The sequence below is a fragment of the Cupressus sempervirens genome, chromosome 5 (assembly GCF_028749045.1).
Source record: "Cupressus sempervirens isolate cs-2001-9-10 chromosome 5, ASM2874904v1, whole genome shotgun sequence".
Classification (NCBI taxonomy): domain Eukaryota; kingdom Viridiplantae; phylum Streptophyta; class Pinopsida; order Cupressales; family Cupressaceae; genus Cupressus; species Cupressus sempervirens.
Window position 1 is genome coordinate 744,059,790 of NC_143122.1, and position 10,803 is coordinate 744,070,592.

Sequence of the window (10,803 nt, forward strand, 5' to 3'; positions counted from 1 at the left end):
ATTTTAATCATTTCCATTAAAATTTGAGAGAATTCTCTCTCAGTTTCCTCTTTAATCTCCTCATACTTCTTTGCTATGATCATGGTGATCCTCATCTTAGACCTCATTCTATCTTTATCCCTCTCAAGGATTCTATACATTTTCTTAAAGGTTATCAAAGTATAGAAATAATGTAGAATTTTTTCTCTTATTATTATGTCTTCCTCAAGAGCTCTTTTCCTTCTTACATCAAGTTTCTCAAAAAGGTCATTAGGTATACTACCCTCAATATCAATAAGATTCCTCTTAAAGTTCAAAAAAAATGTAATAATAGAATCCTCTAAAATATTTTATTTTACAAGATTATACTTGTCAAAATATTTTTTCAATTGATGGATCAATCTTTGATTCACAATTGTTCTAGTTATCTTATTTATATTTAGTTTTGTCTTTAGCTCCTCTTTCATTCTTTTTCTATAAATTGGCCCTTTATTTCTTCTCTACAATAACCTTGGGTGGTGATTCGATCACCTTACTCTTCTTAGGTTCTGGCCCCTTAGCCATAACTTTGGGTCTAGGAGTTCTAGAAGGTCTTACTGATACTGCAACAATTGGGGATGCCTCTTCCTTATTCTCTTCTACCTTTGTGGCATGTTTTCTTCTATTGTTAACAAGTCCATTGAATCTGCAATATCTAGTTGTATGACATAGGTTATTCCATTTAAAACAAGTTACAACTAAATTTTCATACCTTGGACCATCTTGATTGACTTATAATTTGCAATCCCTTGCAAAATTCCAAAAAATGTTGCACATATAACATGAAACTCTTGATGGTATCACATTGTTGCTTCTAATAAGTCTTCTAGCATTAGATCTAGGGTTAAATCTTTCATTTGTCTTTTGATTTTTCTTATATACAAATTCATTTAATATTTGCCCCACATTGAGAACAACTAAAATAATAACAAGTGAATGGATTAGGTCCAATAATACTTTTTAGAATCCTTCTACATATGTCCATACTTCTTACATACAAAGCAACTACCTTTAATCTTTTCGATATTCTCTCTAGGTGCCTTATCTTGAGTAGATGTCTAAATAGAATCTTGTACTGTACTTTCCTCTACCATCATACAATTATTATAACCAACTCCTATCATATGTCCTTTAGGCTTCTGTTGTTGCAAATTTTCATCAAGTTTTTCATTAATTGTGTAGAGTTTCTCAATATGCTTCTTTGATGTCTCAACATGTCCACTTTTTATAATATTAGTATACCTTTCAAGTAATTGATAGTTAGACCTTCAATTGTTAAGTTCCAATTCTTAGAAGCTAGGGTTTCCTTTGCACCAAAATATTGACCTATCAATGCCTAATACAAGAACTAGATTTATAGAATTCACAAGAGGTGGCTAAGCCATGTTGTAAACCCCAGGAGGGATGATGGTGCATTATCAACAATATCCCTTCTAATATCACTCACTAAGGCCCACTTGGACTTGAACCCATGAGCAAGCTTTGATAACATTTGATTAGTCCTGAGCATTCACTTACCAATAATACCCTCCTTTGGCATTGATATCACCATTTAGTAAAAAATGACCAAGCATCCAATGTCAAAAGAAAAATACTCTTTAGCTTTTGATAATCCCCCTTGGACCATACTCTATACCTAACACACTATATCTTCTTATATATCAATTTTCACTCCAACTCACCCTCTTTGACATCACTAACAAATGAGAGATCTCAAAAGATCTTACATATTTATACAATTATAAAAAAAAATGCTTTAAAGAAAATTTTAAGTTCCAATTCTTAGAAGCCAAGTTTTTCTTTACACCAAAAAATCAAACTATCAATGCTTGATATAAACACTAGATTTGTATAAGTTATAAGAGGTGGCTAATTCATGTTGCAAATCCCATGGAGTACCCTGACCCATTTTCAGCAATCCCCCTCCTAATGTCACTCACCACAACCTACTTGGATTTGAACTTGTGACCAAGCTTTAACAACATTTGATCAGTCTTGTGTATTCACTTGTAAACAATATCTTCTGCCAACATTGATAGCACCACTTAGTGAAAAATGGCTAAGTGTCCAATGTCAAACATGAAATGCTTTTAACTTTTGATACTCCCCTTGGACCATACTATATACATACCACACTATATCTTCTTTTATATCAATTTTCATTCTAACTCTCCCTCTTCAACATCAATAACAAATGAGAGATATCAAAAAATCTTACATGTATGTACAATTTTGAAAAACATGCTTTTAAGAAAATGTAATTTTACATAAGCTTCAAAATATTTGCAAAGTTTACGTTTAGATTTTGGAAATATATATTCCATAACTTCTTCAAGGACTCTTCTTCCTAAATTTCTCCACAAAGTGCATATGTAACTATTTCTAATGCCTTAAGATCTATTGGACCAAAAACGACATATGACTTATGAGTAGTCTCCAACAACTCTAGCTCTCTATGCATGATTTCAAGTTTAGGATCAAGAAGAACAATGATTTCTCAATTTTAACTTGTTGTGGCTTAGGTAAAGTATTAAGAACTCCTTCCTAAACATATACAAATCTTTGACAGTCTTCATCTTACCTTTTTCTATCTTCTTCATTCTTCTCTATAAACTCATCAATCCTTACATTTACACTTTACACAATTGTTTTGAGTAGCCTTATTCAAACATGTATAAGTTTTTCTTCTTGTGGAGTATCCTAGAAATATTCCTTGATCTCCTTTAGAATCAAACTTTCCATTCCTAACATCGTTCAATATGTAATACCTACTTTAAAATATTTTAAAGTGACTAACATTAGGTGTATTCTGATACTACAATTTATAAGGAGTCTTTTTTGTACCATTCTTCAATTTTTACTCGGTTGAGGGTGTAAGGAACATAACTATTGGATTCTCTCCATAATGTTTGTGCAAATCCCTCCTCAATTAGTAATTTTAGAATACAATCAACTATATATACATTCCTTCTTTTAGCTATGACACTTTGTTGTAGAGTTCTCAGTATAGATAATCGTGTTTTGATTCCATTCTCATTTTAGAGACAATAAATTCATTAGAAGTAAATTCACCTCCTCTATTAAATCTCAAGAATTTTAATTTCTTACCTATTTCCTTTCCAAATCTTTCTTTATGCCATTTGAACATTTGGAGTGCATAGGATTTATTCTTCATAAATACTAAATACATCATTGTAGAGTAGTCATCAATAAAAAAAACTAAAATATTGATCAACATAATAGCTTTGTACATTCATAGGAAAAAAGCTAACTCTAGTATATCATTAGATGAATAGGTCTTTCTTGGAAAACTTCACTTTGTCATCTTATCGATCTAACATTCCTTACACATAACGTTGTCAATCTTGCTTAAACTTGGTATACCTCTAACTCTTTTCTTCTTACTAATATAGATTAGGCTATCAAAGTTAACATGATAGAACCTTTTATGCCCTAACCAAACATCTTCATTTCTCTCTTCACTTCTTGTAATAAGACATGTATTTTTAGTTGAATAATATTGATCACCAATACCAATCACCTTTCCAACAATATCATAGATTTTCACCTCGTGGTCTTGAAATTCTAGTTGGTGACATATGTTGTTCAGTTGTCCAACATTTAAAAATTGTATTTTAGACCTAGAACCCAATAAGCATTATGAAATTTAATATTTTAATTGATCACGATGAATCATTTTCCATTGAGAAAATATGAAGCATAATTACCAAGTCTATCACCTCGTCCATCATATTCTTCAATATTTTTAAATTTGTTAGCATCAACAATCATATGATATAAGTTCATGTCCATTATCAATAATCCATGTATCGGTTTTATCAACTTGAGAAATAATGGTTTTTCATCTTCTTATCTTTCCTCTTCTAAATCTTCCTTTATAGAGACATAGCCAACTTTGTCATCTTTTTCTAAGTCATTAGATCCATCATCAATTTGACCTTTCTCATCTAGGTAGCATGATTTCTTTCCTTTGTCCTTATTGTCTTTGGAATTTCAGTCTATGTTCTCCCTTTTGTCCTTCTTATCATTCCTATCATTGTCAAGACACCTAGATGCAATATGATCAATGTTGTTGTAATAAAAATATTTCAAAGGTAATTTTCCTTTATACTTTCATTTTACTCTCATTACCTTTTTACCAACAATGCTTCAAATTCTTATTGTTCTTTTTCCTTAGATAGTATGTTGTCATACATCAAGACAATCCTTCATACCCTTCACCCAATAAGATTTTCTTCTCTCCAAAGGGAAAGGCTTAACTTGAACTCCCATACACATTTATAAAAATCAAAGAAAAACTCAAGGAAGTCACATGAACATAATAGACACTAGACAACACAAAAACATCACAAAAAAACATCCACAATACAATTTTTTTTAGCAATACACAAAAAAATATAACACAACATGAAAAAAATTGATTCAACAATTTACTTAAACATGAAAACCATAAGATAGGGGTATTAACCTCACTTCCAAGATTGCACAAGGTTGAGTTGAGCTCTCTCTCCTATCCAAGGTTTCTCCATTTTCTTCCCAAGCTTCATTCCCATCCTTAGCTGAATTGTCAAGCATCCTAAGTTCTACTAACTTCCTAGTGGCCTCCAAAATTGGAGAGTAGGAATTAACCTACCATTTTCTCCAAATATCCTTTAAGAAGATCCTAAACTACTCTCACCTACCACTCATCATGATGAAAGATCTCATGAGTGCTTTTCTTCCACTCTTGTCTCCTCATGATGGGGGTAGTTTTCTTAATTTGGTATAAATGGAAACCTCAATTGGTTATCTTTAGGTTTTGGGAAACTAAATTGGTCACAAAATACCCCCTAACTCTTAGTACACCCACGGGGAAAGTCATTTTAAGCCTAAACTATCACCTAGAGTAACCTTTTCTTCTCCAAAAGTCCACCAAGAGTTTACCTTCAAAATTGGGTGATGAGACAATTATCTTGGCTCCCTAAACATGAAATATCACCTAGGGTCTCTTCATGATTACTCAAGGGTCACTTTACTACCTACCAACTCACTAGGCATGCAACATCAAAATACATGTGCCAATGGAAAACACAATAAACACATCACCACACAAACACTAGACATGCCAAGAAGGCTATTCCTCATTTATATTTAACAATTACATAATTCACTCCAACATAATTTTATAAATAATTTAATAAAAGTACAATTAGCCTATGTCCAGGTCCTTATGGTCAACCTTGGCTTCACAAGTAATTTCACCACATTTCACCTAGAAAAGGTCTCCATATGTCCATGGTAATTGCTACCTATTCACTAATGAAAAATATCAATTATACACACACATATGTAAAAAAATAAATAAATAAATAAATAAATAAATAAATATATATATATATATATATATATGTATGTATGTATGTATGTATGTATGTATGTATGTATGTATGTATGTATGTATGTATGTATGTAATATAATTTACACACACACACAAACACACACACACAACATGCATACAAGTGTACATCTTAACATAAGCATTAAACTTATAAATTCTAATATCCATGATAAAGTAACATATATGTAAACTTGTATTTGTAACATCTCAATATCAAGTCACATTACTTAACATGATATATCTCACATGTATTAACATTCTCTAATATATATTGCAGAACATATTACATCATGATCATTCCTACTTATTCTAATTTATAGGTTGAGCTCATATACAGAATATAAGAATCATTCTAAAATGCTAAATTTTTAATTTCCTTCCATTAATAATCATAACATATAAATCATAAACCGAATATGTAAGCATGCATTGCATGTAAACCATCACACAGTAGGAATAATAAAGAATATTACTGTCTATAAGGACCAGATGTATAAAAATAGTATCATAATATAATATAAACCATAAGCAAACATACATAAGCATGTCCTAAATGATTAATAGCATCACATAGAATCATCGCATAATCTAAATGATCAAAATGTCACTACTCATAAGAACCCAATGTATCAAAATAGTGTAACATCATAAAAAAAGAAAAATGTTAGTAGTGATAGGATGGGTTAGGGTGGGACCTCAAGCTAGTCAAGAAATTAAAAAGTACATAGGATCCTAGACTCTCCATATCAATTCCAAAGTGGCTTTGTTGTTCAAGGTTGATCTAGAAAATCTTAGGTACAATGTAAGATCATTTTCACTACTAACTATTTATATTGGATTTCTAACATGATGTTAGTTTCTAAACCATAATTGTAGTATTGAAAGAGTTCTAGGTTTTCAACAAGATATGTCCAAAATATGACATCCCCTTGCCAAACATTGGTATTTAGCAGATATAAAAAAAAATGATTTGTTATCAACAATGGAAAATTTATTTGTCTATAATCATATATGCATTGCAAAAAAAGACAATCATAAGAAAAAATTGAAAATGGCATGAGCCATCTTCTAGTATAATATGATTCCTTTCATCTTAAAACACATAGGATCTAGATGACATACAACCATGACTATCATATTCTAAGACAATATTTGTCACATCCTTGAGGACTGTCTAGATGACATTGGTAATGAATCCATTCTTGTTACTTCCCTCATCCTTTTGTAAATTATTATAGTTTAAGAATATTGGAAATTAAGGAATCATCATTCTTTACTATGTATGCTACTATATTACACTATATTAACCATTATTATTCATAAGAAATAAAGAAGTGCAAACTATAAACTTAAAATAGATTGTAAGAACTCATATTTTCCTTACTAATGCCATTATAAGGTAGAAGACTTATTGAACCAAAGCTATGTCAAATAGATGACAAGCAATCCCCGGGTATGTGCAAGATCATGGTCAACCAAACTATGCTCTTAGCTAGCAATAAAAAATCAACAAATTAGGGTTATGTCAACTTGATGTGCAATTTTCTAACTTTATATGAAAAAGTTGAGAGAGAATAATCTCTAGGAAATTGAATTTAGTTTCTAAACTAATGACCCTTATTTGAAAAAAATTAAAAATTGATTGGTAAATTTTTTTAATTTTAATGCAGTAGTACAAAAATTTTAGGATAAAAATAAGAAGTAGACATATGTCTGACCACCTTAATCGAAATCAAAGGATAATTTTTTTTAATAATATTATATATATAAGAAGTACACTCACTCTTGAGTGTGACACATATTTTTGGGTATTTTTATAATAAATAAATAAATAATTATGATTTTTCTACTATAGTATTTTTGGAATAAAAAAACTCTCGTGTTTGACCACCTTAACTAATTCAAAACTCTACAAAATTTATTTATTATTTATTTTCCCTTATAGTAGAAGAAGCATAGAATGTGATGCATGTTTTGGATTCAAAAATGTTTTTCCATTTGAAAGTTATAGTTATTTTTCAAGTAGTGTGCCAATCAACATTTTATACGTAACTCCATTGGAAAATGAGTAATAATTACTTATTGAACTCGTAATTTGACAAACCTTACATTTATGGAAAGATAAGATCACTCTTAAGAAACCCTTTTCATTTCATCAAATTTTGGTGGAAAAAAAGTTGCCAACTACACGTTTGAAGTAAAAAACATACAAGAATAGGCCAAAAACACATTTTAGGGACATTTTTAAGGTTGACCATGTAGGGTTGGTATTGAAATATATAGTAGGTCTTATAAAGGTATTAATTTTTTTTTTTGGTATCAAGATGGGTATGAAAAATGCTGTAATAGATTTTGAAATGCTTTCATGCATTTCAGAACTACATATTTTTATTTCGCCACTTTTTGGTACACCATGATCAAAACCATTGTGGATTAAAGCATACAATAGAAATATTTAACATTTCCTCCTTACTTTCCCCAACCATCAGCCTCATTTCCAAAACAAAGAGGCTACTTTAGTATTGAGTTGAGGCCTCCATCCTGTATCTAGCTATTCTACACTAGACGATGATCTCACTACACTAAAAAATTCTTTATCTTTGTACATGAAGATATTGCCAAGGTTGTTGTACTGAATTTGGCCATCAAAGCCTGGTATTTTTCCTAGTGTCTTTAGGAAGAATTTTTCTTTAATAATATTTAGACTTGGTGGGGAATATAGGATTGATTAAGGCTTTCCACTCTTAAAGACCTTGTGGAACTCTTGAGAAGAATCGAGTTCGATGCCTTTGAATCATTCACCCTTAAATGTGTGAATGGGTCTAGTAATTACAAAACATTCTTCGACAATTACTTCTCGTTAAAATCTATCTTGAGATATAGATGAATATCTCCAAGGTGGCTACTAAATGTATTTGAGGTGGTGTGAACATCATAATGCATAAAAATCAATGGAAAGTAAGGGGTGAAGATGAGTATTCCAAATCATTAGAAGTGATCACTCAAAAGTTTCCAATACTTTCCCTACTATTTTCTCTAGCCCCTAATTTGAAAGTTTGTCAGCGATGTCATTTTCTTCTCTCAACAAATGTATGATTTTAAAATCCTCAAATCCTTCTAATAATCATCAAATGGATTTAATATATATATTTTTAAGTGTTACACCTATAAATTGACTTTTATGATGCCACAAAAGAAACTATTTGAGAATCTCCTTCAAGGTGGATAATCTAAGCACCAATCTTCACTCCAAGCAATGTTGCCTCAATTGCCACCAAAAAATCAGCCTAATTATTAATACCATTTGCAACTTGCCTACCAAACATAGCCACAATGCTTCCATATTTATTTTGAGCCATTGCCCCCACTCTTGAGATGGCAGGATTTCCCTTCAAAACCTTGTCAAAGTTTATTTTTATCCACGCTTTATCGGGTGGCTTCTATTCTACTCATGCTTTCATAGTTTTTCAGGGATTATCCCGCCCTGCCCATTAATGAGCCAATTTAAATTTATATATTAACATATTTTTAAAAAGGGAGATTATTCCCTATTTCAAGTTATACACTCAATATTTTGTTTATGTTGGATAACCTTCCTTAATTATCCTTATTTTTCAACTTTATATTTTCCCCTCCCCTTTTCTTTATACATTGAACCATATATATGTACTATGGGTTATAGGTTGCAACCCCTCACATGCCACTCAATGAGACTTATTTATTATTACTCATTATTATACTGAATTACTTTGATTATGTAAATATGTATTGCTTAGTGTTATTAATATTAAAATGAATTGATATTAATTATATATATATATATATAATGATTGATATTTATATTATATTGTTTTATTGGTTGTAGTAATATTCATATGGTTTAGTATTGGTATTATTAATAATAATGACTATTATGTGTTTTGATTAATACTTTTATATTCATTAAATAAGGAATTTATATAAAAATTTAACTAAATATATATGTAAGTATTGAAACCAATTAAATATAGTTATGTTTTTTATATGTCAATGTCTTGTCATGCATCAATACACCCCTCCCAAATCTTTTTGTCATCAAGAAATAAAATATTTATTACTTATGCCTTAATAATAATTATTGGAAAGTAACCAAAAAACCATATTTTTGAAAGAATATTATAGAACATCTCATTGGGGTGGCTAAATTTTCATGAAACTATGTTTCTATTTCATTATTCTCTAGTTATTATGTCATTCTAGATAAGCCAGATATTTGATATAGCTGAAAACATGTGCATGTACATATGAATTCATGAAGTATACACAAAGAATGCATACTTATCTATAAAGAAACACACCATACAAATTGATGCATTATTAAAATATGAAGAACATGAAGAATACCTTTCAACAATAGCTTGATTTGCACAATATTTGAATAGGTAACTGCTATAGCAACATATTCAGTCTCTACTATGGATTGAGAAATATAATTTTTCTTCTTGCTTCCCAGGGTAAATTTTAAGAAACCCCCCTCTAGAAAAAGATATAAATTATTGGCAAATCTTTCATTATTTTATAAAACCAAATTATTTTTATCTGTGAATCTCTCCATTTTTTAATTTTAAATATTAATTACGTTAGCAATTATTTTGGAATCATAAATTTTGAGTAGAAAATATTGGAAGATCTCAATAATAATAGGAAGTTCGTTAATCGTCATGGAATATTACAAATCAAAATTAACATGTTTTATCTCATGGAAATTTTGAGTATAATTACATTATATTTTAAATCAATAGTTAAAATTAAATATTGGTAATATATCCCTAAAGTAAGTAATAATTATGATAGTTTTTCAGGAATTAATATTAATTTCCTTGATACTATATAATATTTAGGTCAATCAAATCTAATCATATATCGAATATTGTGGCGAATCCTTGAGTTTAAATTTTTTAATAAAATAAATTATTGAATATTTTAAATATTTTAGAACTAAATTTAATAAAAATGTGGTGATTTAGGTTGCATTGAATCTTAAATTATTAGCAAAACTACCAGCACAAAATTTCTCAAATTCACAAAAATTATGAATATTAACCACTAAAAAATACCATATTGCTTTCCCATGAATTAAATCTCCTACCTAGAAAGAAACAACCTCTGGTTGTACTATTTCTATCATTAATGTTGTTAGCCCAGTCAACATCTATGTCAATTTTAGTTTAAAGTTGTCACTCTTCTTATACCATAAACCATGCTTTTCACAACCATCATGTGATTTTACCTAGGATTAGTAGAAAACATTGAAACAATTCCAATAAGTAATGTAATGTCAAGTCTTCTATGTACACCATATTGTAATTTTCCAATCATTGACCTATACAATGTCCAATTTACTGCA